Source organism: Vicia villosa, linkage group LG2 (assembly GCF_029867415.1).
Source record: "Vicia villosa cultivar HV-30 ecotype Madison, WI linkage group LG2, Vvil1.0, whole genome shotgun sequence".
Taxonomy (NCBI): Eukaryota; Viridiplantae; Streptophyta; class Magnoliopsida; order Fabales; family Fabaceae; genus Vicia; species Vicia villosa.
The window spans coordinates 153843084-153852774 of record NC_081181.1 but is presented as its reverse complement, the minus strand read 5'-3'; positions in this window follow the sequence as shown (position 1 = coordinate 153852774).

The window sequence follows — 9691 nt, the reverse complement described above, 5'->3', positions numbered from 1 at the left end:
CTACACGGTATTCCTTCAAGTATCGTGTCAGACAGAGATCCGAGGTTTACGTCTAAATTCTGGGAAGGTTTGCAGAAAGCTTTGGGTACTAAGCTGAGATTGAGTTCTGCTTATCATCCGCAGACGGATGGATAGACTGAGAGGACGATTCAGTCGCTAGAGGATTTGTTGCGTGCTTGTGTGTTAGAAAAAGGAGGTACTTGAGATAGTTATCTGCCTTTGATTGAGTTTACCTACAACAACAGTTATCATTCGAGTATCGGTATGGCTCCGTTTGAGGCTTTGTATGGTAGGAGGTGTAGGACGCCGTTGTGTTGGTACGAATCTGGTGAGAGTGCTGTGATTGGTCCAAAATTGTACAACAGACTACGGAGAAGATTAAGATGATTCAGGAGAAGATGAAAGCTTCTCAGAGTCGTCAGAAGAGTTATCATGACAAGAGGAGGAAAACACTTGAGTTTCAAGAGGGAGACCATGTGTTTATGAGAGTTACTCTTATGACAGGTATTGGTCGGGCATTGAAGTCAAAGAAGTTAACTCCGCGTTTTATTGGACCGTTCCAGATTTCTGAAAGAGTGGGAGAAGTGGCATATCGTGTCGCTTTACCACCGACGCTTGCAAACTTGCATGATGTGTTTCATGTGTCTCAGTTGAGGAAATACATTTCAGATCCGTCTCATGTGATCCAAGTAGATGATGTACAGGTGAAAGACAATTTGACAATTGAGACTTTACCTGTAAGGATTGAGGATCGAAGACTGAAGCAATTGCTGTTAGAACAAGATTTGTTCTGATCAATGTTCTTAGTTTTGATGATAACAAGGATATGAATTTTGTGTGAGATGATGTGGTACTCTAATACATTGCAATTTCCCTTTCAGGAAATATATAAAGAGTATGCACAAATCAGCGCTCAGAAGCTTTGTCTCAGAAGGTTCAACATGCAACATCAGAACATGGTCTGGCAAGACATCAGAAGATGGTCAAGGTAGAATCAGAACATGGGTCTATGGAAGCATCAGAAGAACTTGAGATCAGAAGCAGAAGCACTGAAGCTCTCATGGTATCACGCTCAGAAGCACTTCAAGGTCAGAAGACAAGAAGATGCTAGGCACCAAGCTGTTTGACTCTGATGATATTCAAATATTTTATTCACAAACATCAGATCAGAAGAAAGTACAGGTGGCAGGCTACGCTGACTGACAAAAGGAACGTTGGAAGCTATTAAAGGCAACGTCAGTAGACACAGCGTGAACAAGGCTCGAGGTAGTTGAAAAAAGCGTGAAACATTAAATGCAATGTTGTACGGAATACGCAAAGCATTAAATGCGCCCAACGGTCATCTTCTCAAGTGCCTATAATTATGAAGTTCTGATGAGAAGCAAGGTTGACGATTTTGAAAGAACCAATTCTGAAAAACTTGCTGAAACGCTGTTCAAACTCAAAGCTCAGAAACTTCATCTTCATCAAAGCTCACTACATTACTGTTGTAATATATTAGTGAGATTAAGCTTAAACGTTAAGAGAAATATCACTGTTGTGATTATAGCTTTTCAGAAGCATTGCAATACTCTTAGAATTGATTACATTAATTTGTAAGTAACTAGAGTGATCAAGTGTTGATCAGGATACTCTAGGAAGTCTTAGCTTGTGTCTAAGCAGTTGTAATTAGAGTGATCACGTGGTGGTCAGGATACTCTAAGAAAGTCTTAGCTTGTGTCTAAGCATTTGTTCCTAGAGTGATCAGGTTGTGATCAGGATACTCTAGAAGACTTAGTCGTGGGCTAAGTGGAAAACCATTGTAATCTGTTGCGATTAGTGGATTAAATCCTCAGGTGAGGTAAATCACTCCGTGGGGGTGGACTGGAGTAGTTTAGTTAACAACGAACCAGGATAAAAATAACTGTGTAAATTGTTTTTATCTTTCAAGTTTTTAAACTACACTTATTCAAACCCCCCCTTTCTAAGTGTTTTTCTATCCTTCAATTGGTATCAGAGCGCCGGTTCTAAGGTGCAAGCACTTAACCGTGTTTAGAAAAGATTCAGGAAGAGAAAAACGCTTAAGTAAAAGATGGCTGGTGAATCTCAATCAAATCCAACTGCATCTACATCTGGCTCTGCTGAGCAATACAATGGTAACAATGGTTATACTAGACCACCAATATTCGATGGTGAAAACTTTGAATATTGGAAAGATAAACTGGAAAGTTACTTTCTTGGTCTGGATGCTGATCTATGGGATCTTCTGCTGGATGGTTACAAACATCCTGTTAAAGCTACTGGTGTAAGGCTCACGAGAAGCAAAATGACTGATGATCAAAAGAAAGATTTCAAGAATCATCATAAATGTAGGACTGTTTTGCTAAATGCTATCTCTCATGCTGAGTATGAGAAGATATCTAACAGGGAAACTGCCCATGATATATATGAGTCATTGAAAATGACCCATGAGGGAAATGCTCAAGTCAAGGAGACTAAAGCTCTTGCTCTAATCCAGAAATATGAAGCCTTCAAGATGGAGGATAATGAAGACATTGAGAAGATGTTTTCAAGATTTCAAACTCTGACTGCTGGATTAAGAGTTCTGGACAAAGGCTACACCAAGGCTGATCATGTAAAGAAGATCATTAGAAGCTTACCCAGAAGATGTGGTCCAATGGTGACTGCATTCAAGATTGCGAAGAATCTGAATGAAGTTTCTCTGGAAGAGCTTATCAGTGCCTTGAAAAGCCATGAAATAGAGCTGGACGCAAACGAGCCTCAGAAGAAAGGTAAGTCTATTGCATTAAAATCTAATGTTAAAAAATGGACTAACGCTTTTCAGGCTAGAGAAGAAGATCCTGAAGAATCAGAATCTGAAGAAGAAGATGAACTGTCCATGATCTCCAAAAGGGTAAACCAACTCTGGAAGAGCAAGCAAAGGAAGTTCAGAGGCTTCAGAAGTTCAAAGAGATTTGAACGTGGAGAATCTTCTGGTGACAGAAGATCTGACAAGAAGAAGGCTGTCTGCTATGAGTGCAATGAGCCTGGACATTACAAGAACGAGTGTCCAAAACTTCAGAAGGAGAATCCCAAGAAGAAGTTTCATAAGAAGAAAGGTCTTATGGCAACATGGGATGATTCTGAATCAGAATCAGAATCAGACTCTGAAGGAGAGCAGGCCAACTTCGCGCTGATGGCTACAGAAGATGATGGATCAGAATCTACATCAGAATCAGATTCTGAAGAGGTATTTTCTGAACTATCTAGAGAAGAGTTAGTTTCCAGTTTAACAAAACTTCTGGAACTCAAGGCTCATCTTAGTATCAAATACAAAAAGCTGAAAAAGCAGTTTGAATTTGAAACTAAGAAGCTGGAATTGGAAAATTCTGAACTGAAGGAAAAAGTTTTAAATCTATCCAAAGATAGTGGATCTCCTTCTGAAACAGAAAAATCCATTCCTAGCATGAATCATATTCTGAAAGAATATGACTCGAGCTTCAGAAAGTTCTTATCTAGAAGTATTGGCAGAAGTCATCTTGCTTCTATGATATATGGTGTTTCTGGAAACAGAAGGTTTGGTTTTAGCTATGAGGGTGATACCTCACATAAATTTGAACCTATTGATGATCTGAAGATCACATACAAGCCATTGTATGATCAGTTCAAATATGGCCATGCACATGATATTAGGCTCACTTCACATGCACAGAAGTTTAACACTGTTCACACCAAGAAGCTTGTGACACATCCTAAGAAATATCATGCTGACAAACCTAAAGAATATCATGTTGTTCCTCCTGTTAAATATTTTGCTAAACCCAAGTTCAATCAGAACTTGAGGAGAACTAACAAGAAAGGACCCAAGAAATTGTGGGTACCTAAGGAGAAGATAATTTATGTTGCAGATATCCTTGGCGGCAAAGAGGACAGAAAGCAAAATGTCATGGTACCTGGACTCTGGGTGCTCGCGACACATGAAGGGAAGAAGGTCTACATTCCAAGACCTGGTGCTTAAACCAGGTGGAGAAGTCAAGTTTGGAGGAGATCAGAAGGGCAAAATCATTGGCTCTGGAACCATAAGTCTTGGTAACTCTCCTTCCATAACTAATGTACTTCTTGTTGAAGGATTAACGCATAACTTATTATCCATAAGTCAATTAAGTGACAATGGTTATGATATAATCTTCAATCAAAAGTCTTGCAAGGCTGTAAGTCAGAAGGATGGCTCAATCCTATTTACAGGCAAGAGGAAGAACAACATTTATAAGATTGATCTTTCTGATCTTGAGAAGCAGAAGGTGACTTGTCTTATGTCTGTTTCTGAAGAGCAATGGGTCTGGCACAGAAGATTAGGACATGCTAGTTTGAGAAAGATTTCTCAGATTAACAAACTAAATCTGGTCAGAGGACTCCCAAATCTGAAATTCAAATCAGATGCTCTTTGTGAAGCATGTCAGAAGGGCAAGTTCTCCAGACCTACATTCAAGTCTAAGAATGTTGTTTCTACCTCAAGGCCGTTAGAACTCTTGCACATTGATCTGTTTGACCCAGTCAAAACAGCATCTGTCAGAGGGAAGAAATATGGATTAGTCATCGTTGATGATTATAGCCGCTGGACATGGGTAAAGTTCTTGAAACACAAGGATGAGTCTCATTCAGTGTTCTTTGAATTCTGCACTCAGGTCCAATCTGAAAAAGAGTGTAAAATCATAAAGGTCAGAAGGGATCATGGTGGTGAATTTGAGAACAAATTCTTTGAGGAGTTCTTCAAAGAAAATTGTATTGCCCATGATTTCTCTTGTCCTAGAACTCCACAACAAAATGGAGTTGTAGAGCGAAAGAATAGGACTCTACAAGAAATGGCCAGAACCATGATCAATGAAACCAATATGGCTAAGCATTTCTGGGCAGAAGCAATAAACACTGCATGTTATATTCAGAATAGAATCTCTATCAGACCTATTCTAAATAAGACTCCTTATGAATTGTGGAAGAACAGAAAGCCCAACATTTCATATTTCCATCCTTTTGGATGTGTATGTTTTATTCTGAATACTAAAGATCATCTTGGTAAGTTTGATTCTAAAGCTCAAAAGTGTTTCCTTCTTGGATATTCTGAACGCTCTAAAGGCTACAGAGTATACAATACTGAAACATTGATTGTAGAAGAATCAATCAATATCAAGTTTGATGATAAGCTTGGTCTTGAAAAACCAAAGCAGTTTGAGAATTTTGCAGATTTTGATATTGATATATCAGAAGCAGTAGAACCAAGAAGCAATGCTGCAGAAGGTGGCAGTCTCAGAAGCAATGGATCAGAAGATCAAGTTGCTGCATCTCTAGAGAATCTCAGGATTTCTGAAGAGCCAACAATCAGAAGATCACCTAGACTTGCTTCAGCTCATTCAGAAGATGTGATCCTTGGGAAGAAAGATGATCCCATCAGAACAAGGGCATTCCTTAAGAACAATGCAGAATGTCAATTAGGTCTTGTTTCTTTGATCGAGCCAACTTCTGTTGATCAAGCTCTAGAAGATCCAGACTGGATAATTGTCATGCAAGAAGAACTAAATCAGTTTACAAGGAATGATGTATGGGACTTGGTTCCTAGACCAAAAGGATTTAACATCATTGGCACTAAGTGGGTGTTCAGAAACAAGCTAAGCGAGAAGGGAGAAGTGGTAAGAAACAAAGCCAGACTGGTTGCTCAAGGTTATAGTCAGCAAGAAGGGATTGACTACACAGAAACCTTTTGCACCAGTGGCCAGGTTAGAATCTATTCGTCTATTAATTTCTTTTGCCACTCAACATAACATCACTCTTTATCAGATGGATGTCAAGAGTGCCTTCTTAAATGGTTATATAGATGAAGAAGTTTATGTCCATCAACCTCCTGGTTTTGAAGACTCTATGTCTCCAAATCATGTTTTTAAATTAAAGAAATCATTATACGAATTGAAACAAGCTCCTAGAGCTTGGTATGAACGTTTGAGTTCTTTCCTTCTGGAAAAATGGTTTCACTAGAGGAAAAGTGGACACTACTCTCTTTTGTAAAACATTTAAAAAGGATATTTTAATTTGTCAAATATATGTTGATGATATTATCTTTGTAACATCTAATGCTACACTTGGAAAGGAGTTTGCTGAGTCTATGCAGGCTGAATTTGAAATGAGCATGATGGGAGAACTCAAAGTATTTCCTTGGGATTCAAATCAACCAAACTTCTGATGGAACCTATGTTCATCAAACGAAGTATGTGAAAGAACTGTTGAAGAAGTTTAATCTTTCTGAAAGCAAGGAAGCCAAAACTCATATGCATCCAACATGTGTCCTAGGTAAGGATGAGGTAAGTAAGAAGGTAGATCAGAAGTTGTACAGAGGTATGATTGGATCTCTTCTATACCTAACTACTTCTAGACCCGACATTCTCTTTAGTGTTTGTTTGTGTGCTAGATTCCAATCAGATCCGAGAGAATCTCATTTAACTGCGGTTAAGAGAATTCTAAGGTATCTGAAAGGTACTACTAATGTTGGTTTGGTTTACAGAAGATCCATAGAATACAACTTAGTAGGATTCTGTGACGCTGACTATGCTAGAGATAGAATTGAAAGGAAAAGTACTTCTGGAAGTTGTCAATTTCTTGGAAGTCATCTGATCTCATGGTACAGCAAGAAGCAAGCTACAATTGCCCTCTCAACAACAGAAGCAGAATATGTTGCTGCTGCTGGATGTAGCACACAAATGCTCTGGATGAGAAGTCAGCTAGAAGATTATCAGATATATGAGAGTAACATTCCTATTTTCTGTGATAATACTTCTGCTATATGTTTATCTAAGAATCCTATCTTACATTCAAAAGCTAAACATATTTGAGATTAAACATCATTTCATAAGGGACTATGTTCAGAAGGGTGTTATATCTTTAAACTTTGTGGATACAGACCATCAATGGGCTGATATCTTTACAAAATCCCTTGCTGAAGATAGGTTTAAGTTCATTCTGAAGAATATCAGTATGGATTTATGCCCAGAATGAGAAGATGAGAAGATCTTATGTATGAGTATCTTCTGAAATGAGACTGGATTAGTCTTTTATAAGAAGTTCTGTTTGTAATCAATTAGAAGTAGTGATTCAGTTATTACTAACGTTTCATTGTCTAAGTTGATTCAGAATCTCTTTAAAAGTAAAACAGTTGTATCTGACTATCCAGATGGTAAACACGTGTTCATTTTTTTCTGGACAAACGTGCGTGCAGTTGAGGGGACGTCTACTTAGGTAACTGTGCTAATCACTTCTTTTGTCATTATTATCTCTCCTCACGTCATGTAACATTAAATGTCATTCATCATTTCAGTTTCTTTTTATACTCTTCAAACGTCTCTTTTCCCTCTTATATTTTTCTCTCTCTCTCTCTCTCTCTTGCATTCAGTTTCTTTTTCGTTCTCTCTCTTTTTGCATCCATATCATAAACCCTAGCAGTTTTCACTATCTGCAAAGTCATCATGAATCCCTCGTCAAGATCTGGAAATCAAAAAACTGATCGAAAACAAAAGAGAAAGGCAACTGATGAACAAGAAATCAAACCAAAGAGAGTAAAGATCACCTATGACCCTCTCAAGGTGAATCCCTTTGAAGCTATGATGTCTGGAAACTACTCTAGACGTGTGTATCAACCCCTCGACGGTACCCCTCAATCACCTCCCTCTTCACAGACTTCCACCACCTCTTCCTCTTCATTCATCTCTTTGGAACCACTTTCTTCACCATCTGATATCTCCTCTCCTTCAACCCATCCCTCAGATATATCCTCATCTCTCTCACACCCTTTTCCCACCAGAACACCTAACCCCTACAGTTTTGTGTTTCCCGACTCCAGGTTCACTGTAAACCCTCCAACACCTACCACTCAATCATTTCTAGAGCTTTTACATTTTGATGTAAATAGCTGGTTGGAGATTCTGGGCGCTGCTCACCTTAACCATCTGGATGAGTATGCTACTTGCAACCTCTGGGATGCATTTCGTCAGGACTTTCTGGTCAAGGCTACGGATGTCCAGAGAAGGATCATGTCTGATGCACCTGGTGTTCGTGGTCGTCTCTTGGAAGTTGGTGAAAGCAGCTATCACCATCTCATCAGGAACAGAAGAGTTCTTGAAGAGAGGATACCTGCAGATGAGATGGAAGAAGAAAATCCCTGCAGAGACATCGTGGTTTGGAGACCATGGTACCCTGTGCTGACTGGAGATTTTCAGTGGCTGTTTGATTGGTTCAGAATGAACCCTTCTGAAAGTGCTCCTCACATGGTATTTCCAGAAGTGGTCTATCCTGCTGAAGTTGCTGGTCCTACTCCTCCAACAAACCTAGCAGCTATTCTTCAGGCGTTGGAAGTTGGAGCTTCTGTGTTGCCTGAACCAGAGTATGCTGAGGCTGCTGAAGACCTTCCAGAAGATCGTCCTGCTGAGATTGTTGTCCCTGTTGGCAGAAATTCTGGTGCTTCTTCTTCTGGTGTACCCTCAGCTCTGATGGAGACCATGGAAGCTCTGCATCAGAATCAGGCTATGCTGGCTTCTCGTTTGGATGCGCAAGAAGCAGCCAACGCTGAGTTTCGCTCCTTCATGGCAAGACAAACTGAAAGCACTGACGGGGTTCATGACATTCTGGAGCATATTTTGTCTAGGCTAGGGTCTTAGTCGTTAGTCTTTGTAGTTTTCCTTCCTTGTTGCATCTTTTTCTGCATACATCTTTTGTAATCCTGTTTGTTTAATCAATGAAAAGTTTATTTTGTTTCTTTCCTTTGTCGTTTTCTACATCTGAATCTTTTATATTCTTTTTGATGTATGACAAAAAGGGGGAGAGAATATATGATAAATGATTTGATTAATATTATCAGTTACCGGGTAAAAAGGCCCCACATTACTAACAGAACTTGCAAAGTTCTATGTTTTTAAGTTGTGTTGTTGCAGGAATCGAAGATTCAAGATCAACATTAGAAGCAACAAGATGAATCAAGTTCTTGGATTCGTGAAGCAAGCTGAGTGCTATGAAGCTTCAGAATCAGAAGCAAGAAGGAAGAATGTTCAGATATTCTGATGATAGAATATGATCTGAAACTGAATGTCTATTTGTTCTGATACATTTTATATGGATCTGATACAGTCTATATGGCCTATATGGCTCTGATACATATTATGTGTTCTGATACATATTTTATGTTCTGATTCATTCATGCTGACTTTTGTCGTTTAGTTTTGTTCTGTAACATTTCAGCATGTAGAGATGCTCTGATGAAGCTCTGGTACATTCAACAATGTTCTGATACAATCTAGCATAAAGTGATGTAAGAAGAAATTCAAGCTCTGAAGCTGTCCCAATGGAAGCAAGAATCAGAAGCTGTGAATGTTCTGAAGATCAAAGAAATTCAAGTTATGAAGTTGTCTGATGGAAGCAAAAGTCAGAAGATGTGAATGTTCTGAAGATCAAAGAAATTCAAGTTCTGAGGTTGTCCGATGGAAGCAAAAGTCAGAAGCTGTGAATGTTCTGAGGATCTAAAGAAATTCAATATTCTGAAGCTGTCCTATGGAAGCAGAAATCAGAAGTAATGAATGTTCTGAAGATCAAGCACTGTGAACGTCTCTACCGAAATAATCAGGGAAGTCTTTTATTATTAAAATTCTTCTAGTATTAATTTCAGGGGGAGATTATTCAT